The 26,696-nt window shown below is 38.4% G+C and overlaps 1 pseudogene; it reads right to left on the bottom strand.

Annotated features, from left to right (window-relative positions):
- Positions 1–245: 245 nt before the first annotated feature.
- LOC148970709 (uncharacterized) overlaps positions 246–26,696 on the bottom strand; it is a 99,170-nt pseudogene continuing 72,719 nt past the window's right edge.

A 26,696-nucleotide genomic window follows, 5' to 3' on the forward strand; every position in this document is an offset into this window, starting at 1 on the left:
ATCTACCTTGGGCCTCCTGGTGCCCAGCTCTGCCTTGGTATCACAATACCCAATCCCCACCTCTTGCCTCAGAGCCCTGGATTCTACCTCAGCCCGTTTGACCCATCGGAGGAGCCACCTTGGCTCCATGCTCCCTCTTCTTTACCATGGACAATCATCCCACTGGGTTTCCAGGCCTCCGGCTAAGCCTTAGGTAGCCATCCCTTCAGGCTCCACCTTCCCTCTGAATCCACCATTGACCTCAATCACTTCAGCCCCACCGTTTTCCAGGTCCCCGCCTCAGTCCCATAAGCCGTTAGCTCCGACTTGGCCACCCAGACCAGTTGTGTCACCCTGGCTCTTTGTCTCCTCAGCTTTTCCTGTGTACCCACCTCCCACGCTCTAATCACCACCAGTCCTCTGATACCCTGGTAAAAAGGAAAGAGATAGTCATCATTCATCTGCTCAACATTACTCTGACAGCTTCATTACTCACCTGCTGAACTACGCATATCTCTGTCAATAAACACCTGTTTGGGTTAAAATGAATAATTATATTATTTTAATTATTTTAGATTTTGCTATTCCCTGACATGTATTTATTGTTTGTTTGTTGTTGAAGTGGTTTATAAATATGCATATGATACATTTAGATAATTCTTGCCTTTTATGTAGGCTGAACTGCAAAACTGCTTCACAGCAATTCACATTATCATTATTCATCCGGCAGATGCTTTAATTCAAAGCAATTTAGAAACTTGGCAAAGAGGCCCTTCAAAGAATACATTTATCAGTTCTGGGAGTTGAACCCATGACATTGGCATAGTGCCATGCAATTGTGCTATAGGACTTTAACTTTCAATGGTGCTCCATCCAGACAAACTGCTTTGTCTGCAACACATGTGTTTGGCCTTTTCTGTTGTGAAAATGTCAGTCACCCACATTGCTATTCAGTGTTTGGAACCAGAGGGTCTCAACGTCATAATTCAGTCAAATATCTCTTAGATCAGACTGGGGGTCACCCAAATGCAGAGGTGGAAAGTAATGAATTACATTTACTCGCGTTACGTAATTGAGTAGTTTTTTTGTGTACTTCTACTTTTTTAAGTAGTTTTTGAAATCTGTGCTTTTACTTTTACTTAAGTACATTTTGTTTGAAGTATTGTACTTCGCTAAATTTTAAATCATATCCATTACTGAGTAAAAAATAATAGTACACGGGAGAAAAAAAAAATCACACTCTGGAAACTACTGCATTGGTTCAAGGGCGGGAGAACAAATGCGCAAGAAAGGTGACGCAGACCCATAAACAGACCCAGCTGAAGCTGAAAACGAATCGCGCTCGAATTCTTATGAAACGAATTATGGCGCCCGTATGAAAATACTTTGAAGGAAAAAAGCGTGGTTGTATCTTGAGGATAGATATTTATTTGCAAAAAATGTGGACGCAAACTCCTGCAGATAAAGGTATGTGCCGATTATAACTTAAGGTCTCGTCAAGTGACTTGTCAAGAGGGAATCCCGAAATCCAGTCATGAAAGTGGATTTATTCACTTAACGCAGATATCACGTAAAACATGCAAAATAATGGATAGATACTTGGAAAGTAGAACTGTGCAATAAATTTTAATAAACAAAACAAACAAATGGTTTCAAGTTTATTATAATTAAAAGCATTTGTTCAACCAAAGAAAACCCCCGTTTTCATAATCATTTGAACTGATGATGATAATAATAATAATAATTTATTTAATAATTGATTAATACTGCAAACCATGGTATTTTCTGAGACGTTATCATACTGTGAAAATCTCATACCATTACAACCCCACACGGGGATTCCCCCACCCCGGTGTTAAAAAAGTAACTCAGTAACTTTTACTCTGAGTAAATTTTAAATGAGATACTTTTTACTTTTACTTGAGTAGATTTTTAGACCAGTACTTTTACTTGTACTGAAGTAAAATTTTATTGAAGTAGTAGTACTTTTACTTGAGTAGCATATTTTATTACTCTTTCCACCTCTGCCCAAATGTATCTCCAATGTCATTTGTATGTCCAATGTCATCACTAAAATTGTCATTTCAATGAATCGACAATAAAAGCTACAATGAAAAATCGACGCTGCATCATGGAGTTGATACAATGGGGAGAACACCATCAGTGTAACCGGTGTCTGAAGCACATGTAAACGCACACCAATAATCAGTGGTCAATGACAGTCCAGGATATCACAAGCGAAGCTTCTCTTAGGACAGGAGATTCTAAAGGTCTCTCCAGTTAATCGGTGATCTAACTGACGAGTAGTTATTGTAGCATTCTATATATTGGCCATTAACCAGTGGTGGAATGTAACGAAGTACAAATACTTCGTTACTTTACTTAAGTACATTTTTCACGTATCTTTACTTTACGTTGTCATTGTACAATAAATAGTGCCTACTTTTTACTTTTACTTCGTTACATTTTGCAGCAATTATTATACTTTCTACTCCACTACATTTCTACAACTTCTGTTACATTTTCGTTACATTTTCTGATCAGTTTTTCCCCTGCCAAAACGTAATCTGACCGTCCGTTCATTGCACGTTTGTCTCACCAGTGACGTTTGGTTGCCATAGATACAGTATATCAACCCGGTCACATAAAATGCGTCTCACACGCAGTGTGTTTATCATGCAACTCATACGCGAAAATTTTTTTTTACGTGCATAGGAAACACACCGTGTGTAATATATGTTTGGTTTGGTTAGGATTATGGCAAGCCAAGAGGTTCAGAATTACACCATAAATGAATCGCGTTTACTGCCAAACATAGTTATTAAAATATAGTAAGGATAAGCATGATATTGCCTAATTGCAAGCTTGTTTCAGAAATGGTGACATTTTTTTTCCATCATTATTGAACATCATTATAGGAGTAGGCTATTAGGTTGAATGAGTTAGAATTAAATGTTTTATTAATCATTAGAAAATAGACATTAAGATAATAAATTGTTATGCAAGTACTTTTACTTTTAATACTTAAAGTACATTTAAAATAAAGTACTTTTTACTTTTTACTTAAGTATGGTTGTCATTGTGTTACTTCTACTTTTACTAAAGTAAATATGTATCTGGGTATTTGTACTTTTACTTAAGTACTGAGATTCAGTACTTCCTCCACCACTGCCATTAACTATAGAGAGTGCTGGAGAAATGCCTTTATTCGAGTCAGGAATATGAGCTGCTCTCCCTTAATTAACTAAGGGTGTTTAAGTACAACGGGAGCCCACCTGTGGTGTGGTAACACTGAAAGAAGCTCCCTTCGGTAGGCTGCTCCCTAGTAAGATATACAGTACCTAGCATATAGCTAAGGGTCTTATAGCAATAAGGGTCTTATAGCGAAACGATCAGTCAGTTCAAAAATAAATAAAAAAGTTAAACTTTTATTAGCACAAATGCTCACCTTGCTCAGTTCTGTGATGCGCGTTCGTGATTCTCCTGCTCAAACTCGTTCATCAATGAACAAATCTTTTTTTCGAGTCATGACTCGAAGGGTCCTAGATAAGACCCTTATTCATCGTCTGGTGTCGTTTAAAGCCCTTTGAAGCTGCGCTGAAACTCTCATTTGGATCTTGAACTGTTTGGTTCCCAATGAAGTCCATTATATGGAGAAAATCCTGGAATGTTTTCATCAAAAACCTTAATTTCTTTTCAACTGAAGAAAGAAAGACGTGGATATCTTGGATGACGGTGGTGAGTAAATTATCAGCACAATTATTTTTTTTAAGGTGAACTACTCCTTTAAAGGGGGGGTTGACTGCTTTTTTTCTTTGCATGATTGTATTCATGGGGTGTAATATAACATGTATTCATGGTTTTTCTTTTTTTAAAAGTCTTATTTTTCATAAACTTCACCTTTGTCAGCCACGCTCTCATCTGTCCTCGAACGAGCGGTTGACTTCCTGATTCTATGAAACCACTCCCTCAGAAACAGGCAGTGGGCTCAGATTGGTTAGTTTGGCCCGGTGTGTTGTGATTGGCTAAACTGTCACTCAAGTTGTCGGTAAGGTTAACGCCCATTACCTTTACGGGCGAAACGTGCATGTCATGAGCTCCGGTCCAGATGTAAATAATGGAGTCGAACTGCAGTATCAGTTTGAGGCAGAATCAGACCGAGTAAAGCCGCGATGAAGAGAGGCAAACAGAACCTCACCACACACGGCTCTTAATAAACGTTTCTGAATGATAATTTGCTAATTTTTTTTTTAACTTTATACACGTTTGTTTTACACAATAGCATCTGACTGGCAACAATAGCAACTGACTGGCTACTAATGTTAAACACAAACAGCGTTGGCAAGTTTACGTTCTTGATCAAATCAAAAATAACGTCATAAAGCATATATACATAAAAAATACATTTACAACATTAGTACTTATACAAAATTCAGGTCTATAATGTTTGTACGCGTTTGTCGTAGACACAAAATAGCATGACTAGTAGCCTAGTGGCTATGAAGCCAGCGTTGGCATTTGAAAAAAATAAAACACGATTAAGGCTACGTCTGGAATTATACATGCAAATACATTTAAAATGATGAAGTCTTAGCCTACTTACAGGTTGTTGCCTAACAACTGCTGCCTCTGGTTTTAAAGTTGGAACTTTAAACTACGTTTAAACTACTTTCATGACAGTCTGAACGACACAGATCCGATCTATTCAAATGCGACCCAGGCCACTTGGGTATGTGGTCTAAATCCGATATGAATCCGATCTTTTGAAATGCGACTTCAATCTGAACGGCCAGGTCACATATATCCGACCCGCACGTCATTGCACGCACCTGTAGCTAGCCAATACACGCTAACTCCAACGCGTTTCTGCACTGTTATGGGCCGCTGCAGACGTGTCTCTACCTCAGAGTTGTGCCTGAACGCGTTCAATGAATGATAGTGCATGAACGCGTTCATATACTGTATTACTGCCTGATGAACATTACTGTGAACATGTTCATTCTGGTGTCTGTGAACGTGCGCTCTCTGTCAGTTTAACTTCGTACAGTAGGTTGCCAGATTTCTATAGAGCCTTCCAGGCGAAAACCTGGCTAAAACACATGTATACATGCCTTAAAATGTAGCGAAAAAACACCCAATCTGGCAACACCAGCCACCAGTGTCGCACCGCGGCCGCGGGTGACAAAGCAAGGAGCGCCGAGGATGCGCACTATCAATTAAACAGGTTTTATGACGAGGCCGGTGAGGATCAGAAAAATCTTACATTTATGCGCAAACTTTGCCCGTCGATAAAAAATTGTTTTCTGTGTTTGTATATGGGCTGTGGCAATAATAATAATAAAACAAAAGCTCGCAACAATGTGGAAAAAAAACTATTCCGCAAACAACAAGTGACGTCGTTGACCGTTGATTACTCCTCTGCGCATGCGGGTCACTTCTGGGTCATTTCACGTTCACACAGGAGATCTCAAAAGGTCACATTTAATTGGAAATGTGAACAGCCTTGCAAAAAAATCTAATTTTTTCAAAAAATCGGAATTGAGCATTAAGCCCTGCAGTGTGAACGTAGCCTTATTCATGTTTTAGTAACAGTTTCTTGTTGAATCCGGCATTGAACTCGTGGAGATTGTGGAAGCTGTCTTCCGTAAAATGCGCAGATTGTCATTTTCAGGAACATAATCAAACATAAATTGTATCCATTGTTGACGAAGTACAGCGTCTGTGGGAAGCTCGAAGACAGAAGACCTGACAGCTGGGTGAACAACACGCTCGACGTGCCGCAGAAATATGCACATGCCCTTTTTCGCATATTCCGGAGGGAGGGTTGATGCAAATGTGTGGGTTAGTGACGTCTAAAACCCAGCTGTAGTCCCAATCGAGTCGTTTTTGTAGGTAATATTGATTTTTAAAAGACGATATCTCTGCCTAAAGCAAATATGTAATATATAAGTAATAATACAGAATACATATACAATACCCCCCAATAGCAAAATATTTTGAACACTTGAACACTATTTGCTTGTCCCTAAAAAGCAATAATTTGGTGTGAATGGCAGTCACACAACTTTCTTAATGTGATGATCCCTGTGTGATCTTGGCTTTTTAAATCTATTCCACTTTTGCAACAGCCTCTCTTTTACCCTTCAGAAAATGTGCTCATCCAATCAACGAGGGCACACTCAAAGGGTTATGGGAGCCTGTGTGTTTGCCAACACACAGCTTTCATCTCATCAGGAAGAGCAATATCATCTGAAATCTGTCCAAACTCATAGCCCAATCAAATTTAGTGCAGGGATAGTCTCTACACTTTAAAATATCTACCCAATTGAAAAGTGATTTGTGCATTATAATAGTTGGTGTTGATGATAATAATTATTATGACAATTACTCTAAAAAAAATGTACAAAAAAACAAAACAAAAACATTGCACTGCATTATGGATTAACAGTGATAGTGTTACAGAACACAATTGCTTCAGTGGTTTTAGTCCTCATCTATTTTGGCTGATCTTAAAGTATCATGCCTTCCTCTGTTCAAAGTCAAAGTCAACTTTAATTTACAACTTTTGTCATTTTTGACAAATCACATGATAATGTATGAAAACGAAAAAGTGACACATAGTAGACAGCCAAAAGGACTAAAAAGACAACAGTAAATATGAACAAACAATACAACACAGAATTAACAGTTACTGTTAGCTAGCCTTAATTTTAATCGGCAGTATTTCTTATACAGGTTATCATTCATTTTGTACATTTTGTCATTTTTTTTATAGAAGTCATGTGATTAATTCATGTCATTAATTCAGGTTAAGGGTTTTTTTGCCAAAGGATCAAATGAAAATATAACATTTTTGATACATTTTTCCTTGTAGACGAAGCATTAAATTATGGAAAGCTTAATCATATCATCAAGAAAGAGCGCTGCCTGAGAGAATAGCGTGTGCACATCACTCTTACTTAATGCAGCCTGAGTCATGAGAAGAAAAACATAATTAATCCAGTGATGTCTCAAATGTGTTTTGACTAGAGGAAATGCACTGGTCACAGAGGTTTGAATCAAGATCTGATGAAAAAAATAAAAATAAAAATACTCTAAGCATTGTCACTATGTTATCTCAATTCCAATGTCTAATTAAAGAGCTGTGTTCTGAATAACAAAGATCCTCTTCGAAATTTTTACATTCAAGTTCCCTCGTTATGTTAATTACAGGAGTACCAATCTTTCCTGATCAGGTCAAAAGCCAGTTAATGCTTTATTAAGTTATGCAGATATCTAGAAATTAACTGGTCTTTGATTCAGTTCTGGAGAGTTATTAATTAGCAGGTACTTGGGCAAGAGCCCCTGTGAGAACACCCTGGCCCCATGTACACCCAATCCTGTGAGACTGAAACGTATTGCTGAAAGCTAACAGGGCTCTGTTAGTTCATTATTTTTGATATAGATTTGTACTGTCTCTGGCTAAGTAGACCGTGTAGTCTCTAATTGGTCATGAGTCACTTTGGGGAGCAGTAATTAGCATAATCGTGAAATATTAGAAATAACCTATTTCAAATCTAATACTTAGAACTTTTCAAATCATTTTATTGCCCAGAGATTTTCCACCTACCTTTTAAAGAATGGCTTCATTGACACTTAGCGGGCATTCCAGGGTTCTCAGGATGCTTAGAACACATCAGTGTTATCTGGCAACAAATTCAGTCAGCTAAAAAGGAGAGGAAGGAGCTTCATGTGACTTTCCTGGATTTGGCTAATGCATATGGTCCAGTGCCACATGAGCTTCTTTGGGCAGAATTAGATTTTTTTTCAGAGTACCAATGTCAATGACAAATTTAGTGAAAGCCTCTTTTGGAGATTTGCAAGCTTAATAGATAAAACATTCTTCATTAATGGCGAGGCAATACCAACAGTTTCTGAGAAGCCAGTGAAGAGTCTTGGGAGATGGTACGATGGGGATCTAAGGGACACAGTTCGAGTGGGAGAAGTTAGATGACAAGCAGTGGAAGGGTTGAAGAGCATAAACAGCTGTGCTCTACCAGGCAAACTGAAATTCTGGTGCTTTCAGTTTGGTCTACCTCCGATGTTGCTGTGGCCACTGACTGTGTACGAGGTTTCTTTGACAACAGTGATAAGCTGGAAGTGTTAATAAGTTCATACATCAGGAAATGGTTGGGAGTTCCATGCTGCCTCAGCAAAGTGAAGGACTATTGCCAGTAGCGGAGTGGCAATCGGGAGAGTCGGGAGTTTTCCCGGTGGGCCGGTAGGGTTTCGAGGCGGCGAGGGCCGGTCTGATAAAATGTATTTATTGGAAGTTCGCCATGTGCACTTTTTTTTTTACATTTTCTTTAACGGAGCATATTAAGTGCCTGTCTTTACAGCAAAAAGACGCCTGTCTTGAAACAGCTTCAGTGGCGTAGGTAGGGCGTGAAGTGTTTGAAAGCACGTTTTGATGTGCTGAACGCGAGTTCGAATCCGCCTTTTGCCGTAACACATATGTAAAGATGCATGTAAAACCTAACATTAAGATCTCTAGCGTTATATTTTGCCAACGAACTAAAATTGAAACCATGATATGGCGTTGCGCCATTATAATAACTGACATTAGAATAGCATCCAGTTTGTGCTGCGTGATTACTTTGCTCTCGCGATCATCTGGTGTTTTCTCCTAAATAAAAGCTCAAGGGTTTATTTCTTGCAAATGAAAAAATTAGGACAAAAGTATTTTAATTTTCCTATATTATAGTGTAATGTAGGTTAAAATATACTTTTGAAATACTCATTTTCATTTACAGTACATAGTAGCCTACATTTATAGGCTAAATGGATTTTACAGTACGTCATAGGAATAATTATAAATCATTATTACATTATTATAATAAATGTTTGGCATCCCAAATCACCATTGAAAATGTAACGCAGACTGAGACTCTCATAACTAAAAAGATGTTTGAGCCCTCTTTATTGTCCTGGTACAAATTAATACTTTTTCTTTGTTCAACGAGCAGTTCATGAGTTGAAGCTCTTAATTGTGATCTCTCAGAGAGCACGAGGTTCATGCATTTAACCTTAAAATGTCCAAAATTTTCTTGTGGGGGAGCATGCCCCCCGAGTCCACCCAAAATAGTTTTAGAAATTACTATGGGAAAGAACGACCATTAATGAACTTTACTCCAGCATAGTACAACAAAAGTTCCTTTTAAATCAATAAAACTGTAAATGCTATCGGCTATTAAAATCGTGCCGGCGACGAGGGCCGGTGGTCTACCAAATTTCCCGGTAGATTTTTTGGTCCCACTCCGCCCCTGAATATTGCATCTGCCAGACTCTGCTTTAACCGATGAGTTTAAGTGTGCCAAGGTCAAACTGGAAATGACCTAGTAGAGTCACGCTACAAATGTGTAAGGGAAGCGAGGATCCCTCTTGTCCCTTGTGTTCATCACCTGCCACATTAAGGCACATTTTGACAGGATGTAAGGTGGCTCTTAGTCAAGGTCGGTTTACTTGGCTGGCGCCATGACCAAGTACTGCGATGTTTGGCTTTAGCATTGGAAGGCAACCGTAGCATGAACAATAAGTTGCCACCTGTTCTAGCAAAACATTACATGCAGAAGAACAATATTCCTCCCCCAGGCGAGCAACCAACAAGAAAAGGTGTTAACACCAATTCTCGCCTAGGACAACTGGAAGCTGCTAGGGACTGGAAAATGCTGGCTGATCGTGATCAATGGCTTATTTTTCCACCTAAGATTGCCATCACTGACCTTCGACCAGATATTGTTTTGTGGTCTGAATCATCGCGCATTGTTCAACTGATTAAACATTGTTAACAGTGCCGTGGTAGGATGCTGTAGATGAGGCGTATGAGAGGAAGAAACTGCGGTATGCTCATCTGGCCACTGAAGCAGAACAGCGAGGATGGAAAGTCCAAGTTTATCCATTGGAAGTGGGTTGTTGAGGATTTGTGGCACACTCTCTACAACCCGGTTCCTCAGAGACGTCGGATTCAGTGGTCAAGAGTTGCGTCGCACAGTAAAGAACTTATCTGAAGCAGCAGAGAGGAGCAGAAACTGGCTGTGGTTCAGACGGAAATGTTCTGGGAGGCTGTGTACAGGCCGCCACGCTATGTTTTTTAAAAAAAACTCGAGTCTGTTGGTTTATTTGTATAGTTTGAAAAGTAATTACGTTCCTGTGTATATTGCGTGAATGAGGGTTGGTGTTTGGGCAGATATTGTGTTTTGTGGTAGGTAGTATCCCATACGGAACTGTTGCCACTGAACCTACTTTAATGAAGACAGTAGGGCTCGACAGCCTTAGTCAAACGGGTTGGCGCGTATGGTTGGGTCGCGGAGAGATTGTGAGATTGTGGTTACGTCACATGTGAACTAGAAGGAAGGAGAAACCTCAGCAGCAGAAGGGATGTAAAGGTCAGTAAGCTGGGCTGAGTTGAGTGGGGGACGGAGGGGGGTGACCCTGGGACGCCAGAGTCACTGTCGAGCCCTCTTGAGGTGTCGTGGGCTAGTCGACAAAACACTGAGGAGGGAAGGAGCCCACTTGAAGACCCTAGACATGTCCGCTACGCAGCTCGAATCCAGACGGTTGTGGTGCTGGTCCACTGGGGAGACCATACTGTAGTTGCAGCCTGTCGCGTGTGCTGACGCGCCAAGTACACTGCAGTCATTAACGCCGGACAGAAGGGGAGTCACACCACCATATGGAAAGAAGCGTAAATGGATATAGAAGCATAGGTTACTGTAAAGCTACGTCTGAGTTTGTGCTTATCTTAGCCAAAGCCGAGTACAAATCAGCATGAAGTTTTAACATCTACTCTCGTGTAATGGAAATCAAATCAATATCATTTCAATACTACTTGGGACTAAATTAGACCACTTTTAAGTGTATAAAAGTATAATTTTAGGTATACTTCAAGTGTAACAGTAGTAAACTTTAAGTACACAACTAAATGTTTTTTGTTTTTACTGCTGTTGCTTGAACTGTTTTGTTTGTTTGTACTACTAGTCAAAGTGAACTACTAAAATACTTGTAGCACTAATTTTTAGTTTATTAATAGCACACCTATGTCAACTAACTGTCATTATAGTATTAGTAGACTGTCAGCTTAATATCTTCTTACACTTTATTTTGTTGGTCCCCCAACAGACATTCAAACTTGGCGACTACAAGTAAACTTATTCTCCTAACCCAAAGCCAGTCTACTGACAGTCTACGATAATATACTAATACTCTAATGAGAGTTACTTGACATGTAGTTGAAAAGTTACTTATAATTAGTAGAACGTCTAAAGTGACTATCGAAATAAAGTGTACATTTATTTATTTTGTTAGGGATGTTTTAAAAAGTGAGACATCAATTCTGATATGCTTTGCATCTTATTCTAACAAAGAATAACCCACTTAGTCAGGAAGATACCAACATGTACAACAAGTTTGTTCTGTTTTTTAAGTTTCATTTAGTGATGGAAAAACCTTTTTTTATAAAAAAGGTATAAAAACAACCTCTAAATTTCCCAGACGGTTCATGTCATTTTTTCAACAAGGACAATAATATTTATGATAATTCCAAAAGTACTGTATGTGAAAGCAGCATGAGCAGTTCTTACGAAAACACTAGCGTTTCTTACTAATACAAATTATATTGTATGAATTCATACGTATTAGCCACCAATTTGCCAAAATGTAAAATAGTTACAATTTGTGTTTTGGGATACAAAAAAAAAAAAAAAAAAAAAAAAAAAATTGCGTCTCTCCGGCAAGGGTTTGACTTTTACTTTCACTTCAAATGAATGTGAAAAAAAAAATGTTTTATTCAAAGTTAAACTGTCTTCTTTATAACGTGGAATGGACTGTCAGTTGTCCTTGATCATGCAGAACAAAAAAAAGAAGAAAAACTAAATACAAATATAGATATGTTAACAACGGACAAGCCATGATGACAAACTGTGCAAACATTATTATGAGGCAAAGACTACACACACATGTGGGCACATTGTTTGTCATGGTTCTACAGTCCATTGATCGACCTACACAGTATAGCATGATTAAGAGCTTATGAAGAGAAAAATGGAGGATCATCTTGCAGTTGTGACCTTAGGGCACACTATCTTCTCTCTGGGGTCTGATTGGGTGAGGAATCATTAGCCTCTTCTCCTCTACTACCACCACAGAAATTGCCTCTTGAGTTTCAGAGGGACTGGAGATCATATATACTGTAAGGGGCTATATTAAGAACTGACAACCTATCCAACAGTTGTGGCGAATCAAACTGTTGTTCAAGAATCAATGTAGTCTGGGACGTTCATGTTTAGAGTCTTTACTTGTGATTAAACATCCAGTGTTGGGGAATAGCTAACTAAAAAACGCTGTAAGGTTTAAACCAACACAAGGGAGTCAGGAATACACTCAAATAGTCTTTAACTGTGGACAGAATTGCTCGGGAGAATAAACACGACTGAAGCAAAGACAATAATCGACAGAGAACTGAACAAAACATGAAGTGTATTTACACAGGTTTAACAAGGGAACTAAACAGGAAACAGGTGAAGATAATCATTGGCTCACACTAACAAATATCATTGGCTCGTACTAACAAGGTTAAGGTCCAGATTTAATAGGAAACTGTTACTAAAGCAAACAGTGACCATAATCATACTGAGGATGTGCAGTTTGAAAAGTTTGTATGCATGTATGCAAGTTATCTCTTCTACTAGTAAATGCTGTTTCTCCTAATCTACCCCATATCGCTTTTTTCGTTTGGGGAGGTGCAAGCGCAGTCAGCGGAGCCAGGTGAAAATATAAACAAGGCTTAAAGTCAAACAAGACTTCATTCGCCCCAATGGAAAGCATATCTGAATCGTTCCCTATCCCCTATATAGCACACCATTCATCATATATAAAATATAGTGATTGTTTGAACAAGTGACTAATTTCAGCTGTAGTGTCAGCGTCTAGTTATAATGTAAGGGACTCTAGACAGCATTTGATTAGTCAGGAAATCTGATGAGAAGCCAAAGTGCAGAGTGATGTCCCCAAAATCGTTGATCCCAGTCGGCAGAAGTGAGTGACAATAATCAATTTGGTTTTAAACCAAAACATGGTACGGATATGTGGATATATGTCCTGAAGGAACTACTAAGCAATTATAAGAGAAAAAAACTCAACTGCTTTTATGTTTTTTAGATGCATCTAAGGCAGTCGATCGGGTGAATCATTGGAAATTATTAAAAAAAAATTGGATTCCCTAAATACATTGTCAGAAACCTATCATATTGGTATGCAATAGACCATGCAAGTGAAATGAAACAACTGTATGTCGGCTTCTTTTCATATCAATAATGGAGTAAGACAAGGGAGCATCTTATCCCCCATTTTATTCAATTTTTACATGAGTGAGTTATCATATAAATTAAACCGAGGTAAAACTGGCTGTATGGTCGGTAATACAGTAAGGAACCATCTTATGTATGCAGATGATTGTGTGATTTTTAGCCCGAGCTCAACTGGACTGCAGCATCTTCTTAGTACATGTTCTGTATGGGGAAGAACATGATGTAAATTACAATGACCCTAAAAGTGTTATCATGATTTTCAGAACAGCAGAAGACAGACATTTAACTTTTCCTGTTTTTAGGCTCGCAGGTAATGTTCTTAATATCTGCAGTAAAGTGAAATATCTGGGTCATCTGATTACAGATCAGCTTACAGATGACAATGACATTAATCGTCAGTGCCGTATGCTGTATGTGCGGGCAAATGTTCTGGTACGTCTTTTAAAAACGAGTTTGTGTTGTGTATTTGTACTATTGTATTTATTTGTATTCTTTATTTGTATGGATGGACCATGTTTAGAATGATAAAATATTTTAAATGCAAATTCTGTCATTGTTTTATAACACAATAGCTTAATTAAGGCTAGCATATTCGTACTAAAACACAAACCAATACATCATAACCTGTCAGTGTCTTTGTCATGATAACTTGACATTACTCAGACAACACAACCTTTCATAAATATGTCATAAACATATGACATAGCAGATTAATTATCAAACTTAAGAAACCACTTAGCTTTATGGGTTAACATTACATTAATATTCATAACACAGTTATAATGTCAAAGCCAACCACATGACAGTTTAATGTAATGTTAACCCATAAAAATGGTGTGTTAAGATTGATTAATCTGCTATGACATGTTTATGGCATATGTATGACAATTTATGTTCTCTTGGTAATGTCAATTTGTCAAGACAAAGACACTGACGGGTTATGATCTATTGGTTTATGTCAAGGTGTCATTACAAAGACATCTCAAACAATGTCATATCTGCATTCAAAATGTCATTACTGAGTGAACAGTTGTCACAAACATGCATAAAACATCCTTCATATTCAAGACACGATTATTGGCAATATTGTTCTATATTGAGTCAGAAAGTTGAATTCTTTGAAGTGAATCATTTTGATTGGATAGTTTATGAAAAAAAAAAGGAATTCACCGACAATTCATAATTGAATAATTCAGAGTTTATTCATTTAAAACATCACATTGTTTTGTTGTTGTTGTTTTGCCAGCAAACATGATTCTGACTACATTATTAATTACATCATTGATTATTTTTTTAGGAATTCATACATTTATTTAGCATGTAGAAATCACTCTGCCCCATGAAATATCTTCTGTTGGTAGCTTATAGCGTAAGCTAATTAGCTAATTGATTTTCAAAACAGTAGTTTAACTCAAGTTTAACTAATTCAAATTATGATTAGCTTGAAGGAAAGCAATGCCGTTTAAAGAGGCTTTATGCAGCTTTTCCCCCAAAATAAACGTAACAATACCCTTTTTATTTTACCATTTATGACACAAACATCTCCTGAGCATACTGACAGCTTAACCCCTCACAGTGGGTGCACCTATAAGCCTGTATCCTATTTTTCCTATCTTCTGTCGAGTCAGACTTTTCCCGCGCTGTCTGCGGATGTGACGTCAAGCGTGTTCATGTTAAGCCCGAACACATCAAGCCGACAGCTGAAATGAGTCCTCATCGGCTTTGTTTCGCCCAATTCAACATGTTGAATCAGCGTCGGGCCGTTGGGGAAAGAGATAACTCTGATTTACTGTTCAGCTTAGTGATAGAATCAATGCCTAGAATAAAAGCAAAAATAGAAGGCTGTTCCTATGTTACGTCTTCTTACCTGGGGTGCGCTTCCCGTACAACGACGTAGTTCGCTGATTCACTAACATAGTACGATGCATCGTCGGAAAAATCAACTAGCTAGTCACAGCTGTTTCCCGAAACCCACTGTCGCAAAGTATCGTTCAACCACATGGTTTCGCACGTGGTGGAGTAATAACTACTTTTAATGAAACTGTTTGAGATACAATTAATGCTAGATTTGTTTTATATAAATTACAGACATGCCATCTGAGGACTATTTCTAATTGTTCTCAGTTGTTTTGCTTTATTACCAGACTCAATATTTGGCTCGTTCTTACATAGTAGAGCACGTTCGCACATGCGCACTCTTCAAACACGGTACTTCAAATCTTTTGACAAACTAAAAGACGTAAACTACATTTGTATATATTCTAAATAAAAGACACCGGTTGTACTGAATGTCAGCTTGCTTATTTTGCTCAAGATAAGGATTTATTACCTCCAAATGTCATGCAATATAGAAACGATGCTTCTAACCACAGGTCGAGAGCTGTCGTTCAAACCACACAACTTTGCGATGCTGTTTGCGAATGTTCGTTGGAACGATGGTTTCGGGAAACACCGACTCGTTGAACTATGCTGATAACGACGGAACTTGCGACCATAGTTGCCTAACGATGCTTTCGAGAAACGCACCCCTGAGTGTTCCTTGGTGAATATTTCAATATTAACATTAGCGGAGTGGGTTTAGCAGGATTGATGTTCAAAACGGTAAGCACGCGCTGCTTTGTTTACGGTGTATCTTTTTGAATGACGAATATAGACTAATATATCTACAGAAATACAGTTGGCTCATTACACGCAGGTGCAGAACACACATTATAGCTGGCAGTCGCCTGTAGTTCTCTCGGTGTGTTCAAGTGCAGCTTTTTACCCCGACGAGAGGCGACAACACAGTCGGCTTTCATCAGCGCTGGTGTGTTCCAGGCTTTAAACATTTCAGATCACTCTGCCACCACTGCTAGTCAGCAAGTAGCCTACAATCACAAGCAGAACACTTATCTCAAACAATATATGTATTTGACGGTTCTTACCTGTGTAAACGTAAAGTTGACCTCCTTGCAGCAGATGAGCACGTACGAGCGTGCGAGAGCGAGCAGAAAGGAAGAGCAGTTCTGTTTTTTGGCCACAGGTGTCAGTCGTGAGTTTCAATTTCAGGAAAACGCATGTAGCCTCTTTAAAAGTAGCTTCACCAACATAGTAAACATCCAGTTTTTCTTTCATAGAATACTTTTCCAAATCATTACAATCATCTTTATTAGTAATGTTTTTTGTCCTAAAACTGCAATACAACAAAATAACACTTTTTAATGGTTTCAGTCAGTTCAGAATCTCAGTTCATAAAAGTTTGAGTTGTGGTTCCTTTGGTGGTCTGTGGCTGATCTGACAGGACTGGGCTGAGCACTATTCAACTCCAATTCAATATGTCAGAATTTATTTGTTTCATTATTTATTTGAGTCAAATTAGGTTAAGATATACCCTTCTAATCCGCTTTGACTGGCTTATTATAGATCGGATTGCATTTAATTTATACCTTCAGTTCGGCGAGGGTTTGTAGAACTGAGTCATACTGAATTGTCAGAAAGAATCATGAGTACGCTCTCCCTTTAGGGGAACCCTCACCATCCGAACGTGTGTGATGCAATCATCTGACGGCCTTCAACCTCACGTCTTCTTTATTGCAGACATTACATCTCCCTATCAGCAGCCCACTTCTGTCATAAGAGCTCATTGACCGCCATCTGACAGCAGACAGGGATAAGACTGTGTTTTAGTACGATTCGTGGGACCGTCTGACACGATGAAGGACGGTTTGCAGATTCTCGTGTTTAAAAAATGGTGTCATTACAGGATTTGAGGCCAGCTTTGTTCCTTTTGTACACTAAGCTATTAGATTTCCTGTTTGTTGTCCCAGGGTCATCATAAAGATATTGGTCTCAGGACAGCTCCCACTTGGCAAAATCAGGACGTGCTTAAAGACACTGTAATGTTGGTATTGTAATGTTTAATTGCAATACAGTATAATTATATAATGTGTAAAGGAATTGTGAAATGGATCATTTAGTTTTTATATGGTCAAGTTTTCCTTTCTTGATTAGCCAAGAAAAAAATTAAATTAGGATTTATTTCTTAGGATAAAAAAGTCAATGAGGTTATTTATAGAAACTGTAAAAGTACAGTAATGCTGCACATTTGAAAATGAATGATGCAGCAAAGGGTTATATTATTGGCAGTTTTAATAATGCAATCCATTCACACCATTCACACACAAGGGTCTGTGACAAATGAAATGAATTGCTTTATTGGATACATTATTGATTGTTTTCAGAGTGTCTTACATCGACTTGAATGCATCCATAGCCTATTTAAAATGATTTGTACTGGTTATTGATCAGACCTTGGAAATTGCGAGTCTATCATGGGAGGCCCCGTTAGATCCATCTCCCTGTAATAAACCTGTCCGCTGACCCAGGATCAGTGCCGCACTTTTGCCTATAACCGGAAAGATAATGACCAGCTGGAGTCATTGATGCCAGACACACTGGTATTTCTCCCAGACAGGATTCCCTGTGAGTGTGAGATGAAAAGGGAGCATGATTAGCCAGTCGGATTTACAAATGGTCCAGTGGGGTTCCTGGACACGACATGAATACCGGCTCATTAGATCCAGAACGTTTTCCCACTGATGAATAGGAAAGGACTGTAAAAAAAAATAATAATAAAAATAAATAAATAACTTTTAATTGGTTAACTGTAAGTTACCTTACCATAAACTTACTGTGATTTTTTTACTGTTTAACATTACATTGTGTCATTTTACTGCGTGATACTTTACAATTTATGTTTTTTTGCAAGTAAAAATTATGAACTATCATATCATTTATGGTGAAAACAGTAAAAGTCCCCGAATGACACATTACAAATGATTATATTGTATTTCAATTGTTTAGTTTAGCAGCAATGTACGATATATTGCTTATCTTGCAGTTTGGACTTTATAACTCATGATTGCAAGTTCAGAATTGTCAGATGCAAGAATTATATCAAAACTACCTTTTTATTTATTTTTTTACATGGCAATAGCAGTACATTTTTATGTAAGAAGGAAAATTTTGGTAGTTAGACACATTACCATTACATCACTTAATAAAATATACAATTTGTACAATTTTGTAAAATATACAGGCACAAATATATAATCATAAGTCAAATTGTCACAGTATTTCTTACAGTGAACTTCTGGCAACCACAGCTGGCAGGTTTGTAACGGCTGTTTACATGACACCGTTTTCAACAAAATGTTTCAACGTCCTACGCGTTTTGGCCGTTCATTTACACCACAACGGCATTTTGGGTGCCTGAAAATGCAAACTTTTGAAAACGGGTTTCAAAGTGCAAGGTTTTGAAACTGTCTCCATGTAAACAACAAAAATGCAAATCTCTGAAGACAATCTGGACTTCTCAAATTGGACTCCGTAAAACTTCCAGGCTTCACTTGGAGGTCTTTTCCCGTGTCCCAGCCCCCTTCGAAGCGCCAGTCGAGCCCCCCAAATGAGTTCAGCGGGCGCCCCGCGTTCGATTGCTGGCGGGGCTTACCCATCTGCAACCCAGATAGCACAAGGCTGTTTCATCTCCTATTTACATCTGGAAGACGTATTTTAAAGAGTGTTTGCTCATCTGCAATACGTCTATAGGACGTTTCCTGCAGATGTCAAATAGACGTTTAGAAGATGTCTCTAAGATGTAATGATTTAGAATGCATATTAAACTGACATCTTATAAACCTCTATTTGACATCTTGACAGGAAACGTCCTATAGACGTCTTGCAGATGAGCAAACACTCTTAAAATATGTCTTCCAGATGTAAACAGGACATCGAATACCCTTGCTGGGAAGCATCCAAGTTCCCGTCGGATGCTGTGAGAGCCCTCCCGGTCGAACAATTAAACTCGTTCGCGAATCACGATCACATAAAATCTTGCGCCGTATTCGAGCTTACAGTTCAACCGCTGGCGGGGCTTAACCGTCCGATGCCACGAGCATCCAAGCTCCCGTCCGATGCTGTGAGAGCCCTCCTGGTCGTACTGTTAAACTTGAAATCTTATAAATACCTTTGCGTGCCATTCACTTTTTAGGGGGGTTAATTTTACATAATTTTACGAGTGCTGTCCTAAGAAACCAGACATTTATGGGGGAGTACTAGGGTTCGGGCCGAATTCCGAGCTCAAAGCCCTTCCCCAGGACAGCACAGTTTGGCGTACGCCAAACATGCATTAAAATTTCTCCCTCTAATTTTATGTAAGTGTGAACTAGTGAAATTATGTTTTTTTATTAACAAAGTTCGGGAGGAGCATGTGCAGAAAATTAAGCAATGAGCAATCAACGAGGAGAGGTGTATATATATTCCAGCGGCCTCACCTCGTTGCATTGGCAGCTTGCAGCATTCCTCCACTGCCCCTTTCTCCTCACTTCTTGTCATAAGCACTTACACACCGGGGGGAGTACTAGGGTTCCGCCGAATTCTGAGCTCGAAGCCCTTCCCCCGGACAGCACGCCAAATATGCATTAAAATTTCTCCCTCTAATTTTAAGTAAGTGTGAACTTGTGAAATGTATTTTATGTATTCAAATGAAATACATTTATAACTAGCATTTTAGTCTGTTTTTCGTTATGCTGCATAATGGTTAAATTGATATTCCCGATTATTTTGCTCAAATTTATAATCATAACAGTTGTTGTCTTTTCAGAATTATTGCACTTTCACAAGCACAAATCAAGAGAATGTCAAACCATACACATGGTTTATTTTACCTTATTTTCTGATTTATTATGCTATTTATCATAGACCTACTGGTAAAACAAAAAAAAATATAGCTGCGAGCAGCGATGGCGGGCCCAAGCCGGAGGCACCGCAACCCCGGTTCCTTTAGTTACCTAAAGGCACCCGGGTGGCGGTGCCGAAGGCTTTGGCCCTTTCATGATTAAATGTTAAAGCGGCTTGCCATACTCTGTCATTTCGACTAGTCACAATTATGTTACAGATATCTTAAATGATAATACAAACTATCCAAAGTGTAACGACTAGACAGAAAGACGTTGTTGATATCTACAATGTTAATTCCGGACAGGCAAACTTAGCTTTTAAATGTTAAAAGGGCTTGCCATACAGGGACGTAGGCTCAGAGAGAGGCTCACCATATTCAGACCAAAATATCTGACTTCCTCTTGGTCCGAGCTAATGACTATGTATTAGAAAGTTGTACGGCTTGAGGAGTACAATGTATATACCGATTTTTGTAACTGTAGATAAAACTAACAACCAATGTAGTAGCACTTCTCTTTTTTTGATTGGCTGATGCGTAGCAGGGTCGACTGCTGAACTCCAGGCGAGACGCGCTTGATTCTCACGTGAGAGCGGCGCGGCCAGAGAAATTGCGTATATTAAATATATTATTAATAGTTTTTCCGCATGAGAAATACAATGTGTGACGGGAGTGTGAGACAAAAGACTGAAACGAGTGACTGTCATGCTCAATGCGTGACACACTATAAAAAAATATTTCACACTGACTCCACATTTAGGGGGCCACAAGGGGGTCCAAGCTTGTTGTCGCAGGGGCACTGGCCCCCCCAGGCCCCCGCCTAGAACCGCCATTGCTCACACACACACACACACACACACACTTTCTCTCTCTCTCAAGAAGCAAAAACATGACTGCTAAAGGTTGTATCAGCGATGGCGGGGTAACATCACTTAACATCACGAGTGCTATTCCCTTAGGCCACGCCCCCTTGTCTCCCCAAAGTATTATAAGCAATCATGCGCATCCCGTGTGCAGAATGATGCACTTGAAGCAACACCAAGTCACAGCACGCAACGCTTCACATTGAAAAGAACATAGCGAAGGGATGGTATCTATAATCTATGCTTAGTAGGGCTGCACGATTTGGGAAAATGTCATATTTGAGCCAATATTGCAATTGCGATTTGCGACTCCGATATAATAAAATGGTTTCATGAGTCCAACTTGCTTGGTTCTAAAGTAAAATGCACACACAGATTAATGTTTATTTCTCAACTCAAACTAAAAACAACAACAACAATAAATGATTGATAACACCTATAATGATCAATAAACCATCAACCAAACCAACATTACAGTGATTCCATCAATTGAAAGCCATCAACTTTTTAAAAAATTATTACGCTTAAAAAAAATATATAACAGCTTTTAAATTAAGTGAACTTCAAACAATCCCCACATAAACCCATAATAAAAAACATATTTACCTGTGCCCTTCCTGTCTTAACAGGTACAGAAATTGAATAAAGTTATCAAACAGTCTGCGCTGCCTGAATCATAAATTATATATATAATAATCCTTATTAAAGCTACAAAAGTTCTTTACTCAAGATCAGTGAGTAATTTTCTAATTTCCCTTTGTTCTTTTAACTTTACTGAAAGAACGCTTTATTCGCTGCTGGCCCTTTAAGAGCACCCGTTGCCGAGACGCGGATCTCACACGCGCCTCATAGCACAACTCTTTTCATCCATAGACTTTTCTTATGTTATGAAGATACTAGACAAAATCACATTTTGGCATAATTGTGTGTGCTATTGTTCGTTCAAGCTCGAAAGAGAACTGTTTATTCTGGGCTGGCACACGGTCAGTGCATGCGCATTATGCGAGTCTCATCTATTCTAATCTAGGGCACTCACAGGCAGCTTTTCACTTCTTGTCGTGCAAAATGCGAAAAGGCATTTGAACCAATAAGAGGGGGATCTTGTAACACTAGTCAAAGGATGACAAAAAAGAAGAGATGCTGCGCTAATAGCCCTACTTTGTTTATTTCATATAAAATCGCGGCATTTTGCGTTATATAATTGCATAGGTTTGAGATCGCTATTACGACTGTGATATAATTAATCGTGCAGCACTAATGCTTAGTGTATTCTAAAGGGCAATAAACTCCACTCCAGCAAGATAGTCATTTTATGCAAATCATAGACCTTTATGCCTTATCTACAAATAAAGTATAATATTGGGAACATTGATCTTGAAGAGAGTGTCGTCGTGTTACTGTCGCAACCGAACGCGACGCGCTAATGCTGATGCATGGAGAATGACTGAGGCGAGATGACTTTCCGTTAACTTTAACTTAGAGACTAAAATATTAATTTTACCACACATTAAGCTATTGAATGACTTTAGAAGTCTTGGAATATAGTGTGAAAACTTGATTGTGCTTTACAGTTTTTTATGCCTTTAGTGGGGCTTAACAAAATAACACAATATGCAGAATGTCGGACGTCACTTATAGGCTAAACTGTTTTTATAGATAAAACTATTTACATTCGGCAGTCATGAAAACAAATCTCAGATAACGGTTGACTAGGTAACAATGTGTAATTTTGCGCCGGAGTTCTCCTTTAACTTACATTAGCTAGCTAACTACGAACGAGCTAACCAGATAACATTAACAAATTGACAAGCACTTACTGGGCACAGTGGGCAGAATGGCTCTTCAAATGACGGACGAAATTGGAGGTTGTCATCTGACTGTCCGCGATCTTAACGTTGCATGTCTTGCAAAGCGCTGTTCTTTTGCCATCTTGTTGTAAGAAATTCTTGAATCCAAAAGCGACGACGACCCTCGTTATCCCTCCGGCTGACATGTTGATGTGATCTGATGTAAGTGGGCGTGGTGTGCGCGTAAGGTATGAGAGGGCATGACTGATGATCTCGTGATCCAGTCATGACAGCGCTATTCTCAGCCTGCGCTCCAGCTGGATCAACTTTATTTTTTTTACATAATTTATATATTTTATATTCAAACTGAAAACATGATGTGATTAACACTCAAGTCATATTATTACATGCAAGTGTGTTTGATTTATGGACCAAATTTTCAGATCAAGTTTATGGACCAAGTTAATTTAATTAATAAACCTATAAAACTATTAATGCACTACAATTAAACTGGTTATATGCCTTTACTTATAAAAAATAAAAAACTTATTAAAAAAAATACCAGGCTTAAGGCATTTATTTTTTATGCAGGCCATACACACAGGAGTGAAATGGTTAAGACCCCTCCCCCTACAAACACACACACATACACAGACAGGCAAAGACAGAGATGTAGGCTCAGATTAAGCAAGACCACATTCAAACAAACATATCTGACTTTCTGTGGGTCCTAGCTAATGAGTGTCAATTAGAAAGTTGTCCGGCTCGAGGAGTACAATATACATACCGATTTTTGTAACTGTAGATAAAACTAACAACCCTACTTTTGTCAAAAGGTGGCGCTACTGAGCCCTCACCACGCCCGTTTCTGAAACATTGCACGTGTCTACTGGCTAATAAATGTGATGTGTCTGTCGAGTTTCATGCATTTTGAAGCATGCTAAGGGTCTCAAAAGCATCCTAAAAGCATCCTAAAAGAAGGGTAAAGTTTGATGCGTCGCCACGGCAACAGTTTCAAAGATATCAAGAATCCATTCACAGGTCTACATCTGCCGTATGTTTACATTATACATATGAAGTTTGAAGCAAATCGGGTAAAAATAAAAGGGTGATATCAAAGCATTTTGAAAGTGACACACTTCCTGCTGCCAGTTGGTGGCGCTATAACTTTGACTCACAATAGTCACATCCATGTGATCGTCCTCTTACAGCGAACATACTGCTGAAGTTTCATCAAGATCAGTTAATGTATGCTGAAGTTATAACAAACTTCCTGTTTCACGTTTCTCGCCATGATTTCGTTTCCTCGCCACGGCCAAACCGTTCGAGATATCAAAAATCCCCACACAAGCTTTCATCCTCAATGTCTTCACTTTACGCTGACCGAGTATCGTCGAATTTGGATCAAAGCTCTAGGAGGAGTATTTCAAATAACATTGCGAGCGTTTTACAAACAAACCTCAATAGCCGACTTCCTGTTGGGCTGGGGTAAAAAGTAAAAGCGCGAGGTATAGATGAAACGATGAGATCAACATGCGTACCGAGTTTCATATTATTACATGCAAGCGTGTTTGAGTTATGGACCAAGTGTTCGGACCCCATTCCAGGGGGCGCTGACGAGCCCCCCTGCCACGCCCGGGTACCATCTTCAGCCCGGCTCTGATGGCCGCGGGTTCTGACCCGTGTGCAAAGTTTCAAGAGTTTTCGAGCATGTTAAGGGCCCCAAAAGTGCCCGAATAGTCGTAAGAAAAATAATAATAATAATAAATATAGCTGCGAGCAGCGATGAAGGGCCCAAGCCGGTGGCACCGCAACCCCGGTTCCTTAGTTACCTAAAAGCACCAGGGTGGCCATGCCACTGGCTTTGGCCCTTCATCGCGGATCACAGCTATATATATATATATATATATATATATATATACTGTATATACTGTATATATACATATATATATGAAGCCGGTGGCACCGCCACCCTGGTGCCTTTAGGTTTATTGTGCACGACATGCAAAATGTAACCCTGCTTTGACTGATGCAAGCTCTACAGCACAGTTTATAGTAAGAAAGAATATAGTAAGAAAGAAAAGTAAGCTGTTACTCTGAGATGGTTTGGGAAACAAACATTCATCATGTCGCATTGGTTTTAGTTACTTGTCCTCAAACGGAGCCCTACTCTGTTTATATTTCAGTTACACATTCTACATTGATTAAAAAAGAAAAATCAAATGTGTTTTTAATTGATACAGAAATAAAATATTTATAATTCAGCTGAGAATAAAGTTAGTTCAAATTTTAAGAAAAACAAATATATGATCTGAAATATAGCACATTCATTTTTAAATTCATTCAGGTTCAATTACCAAAAATACAATCTTAATTTAATTTAAAGCAAATAATAAATCTAAAATATATGGGTTATATGCATATTTTGTAAAAAAAGAAAGAAAGATATATATCCAAAAACACAAGGCCTTAAACTTTAACAAGGGTGCTACTCTTTTCACTACAACAAACATAGTCACACACACAAGTCAAGTCACTTACATTTTATATGCAATATTGACTTTTTAGATGCAATATTGACTTTTTTCTGTTTCAGCAGAGAAAATAGTTAAACAAAGATCACAGCGACCCATCGCGCATCTCAAAGCAATGTGTTTTCTCATTACTGAATGATTCAGCATTTTGAATCCATGACTCGTTCATTAAGACGGTCATCTGGCGACACCTTATGGTGATTTAGGGTTATGTTTAAAAGTATCGTTCTTTACAGCGATTTTTAATTGACTCCTGTTAAACCAATCTCGTAACATTATTGTGTAACCGATTTAATTTGATCAGCCTTACCTAGGGTAACAGCCCTATAGTGTCTTATTATTCTAAATTATTGAATTTATTGATCAAATTTACTAATGAAAAATGAAGCATACATTTATTAAGACTAGGCTGCCCTGCAGATATTAGGCTACAATATGCAGATTTAAATATACCATTTATCAAATAATCTGTTTATTTTTAGGTTACACATTACATTGTTTAAAAAATAAAAATCAAATGTGACCCGCTCTGGCGAAATGAGTCGGAAGTTGCAACCTTCCATTTTAAGATATGGGCCGATTATGTGGAAAAACCATGAAATAACAAAAAAAATAAAAAAATAAAAATAAATTTTTTTTTGCTAATTTCAAAGAACAGACATTCAAAAATAATCTCACAGGGTTTCGTAGTCGAGATAATTGAGTAAAGGTATTTAAATAACGATTAAAGTTGTCAAAGCTTTAAATTCGCTGAAATAAACATTGCTCTTCTCAACTCCCTTCGTCACCTCTGAGCATTTCCTATCCCCTGAAACGTTGAACTCACTGGAGGCTTCTAACCTAAACTGCGTGAGTATATTTATCTGCAAGAAGAATATAGCCTATGTAAGGCTGTAACGATCGCGACACTCAGATCCACGAACCTGTGTCGCGGTGTGAGAAGACAGAATCACGACACCGACACGTCCCTTCAACTCCCGAAGTTATCCTTCACGTCCAGACCCAATGCTAGCTACAACATCTTTAAATTACTAGGCTATTAGTATTATTTGAAGTTAACATTATAAAATACGTAGACTTACACCACAAAACTTAAATTATTACAAATTTTTTTTTTTAAATTGGGCAATTTCAGCATTATGGAGGAGATCCAATTCCCAGATAATTAAATATTTTAATAAATTGGCCTATGTGAACCACACTGCACAAACCAAAAGTAATACTCACCCGATGAAGAAGGGTTGACTCTCTCCAGAACATAAAATCTTTATTTTATTTTCCGTGTTCGCATTTATGAGGAAAAACAATCCGAACGTGACCGTTCTCTGGAAGCAGCACTAAAACTTTCACATAGCTTAAACATGCAAGCACAAAGCCTTTCTTTAAAGTAAATTTCGTTTTAAAATAATTATCTTAATTTAAATCAATGTTTCATCAACCAATTACTAGGATTTAATAATAAGAAATAAATTGCA

The sequence above is a fragment of the Pimephales promelas genome, chromosome 19 (genome assembly GCF_988280905.1).
Source record: "Pimephales promelas chromosome 19, fPimPro1.hap1.1, whole genome shotgun sequence".
Lineage (NCBI taxonomy): Eukaryota > Metazoa > Chordata > Actinopteri > Cypriniformes > Leuciscidae > Pimephales > Pimephales promelas.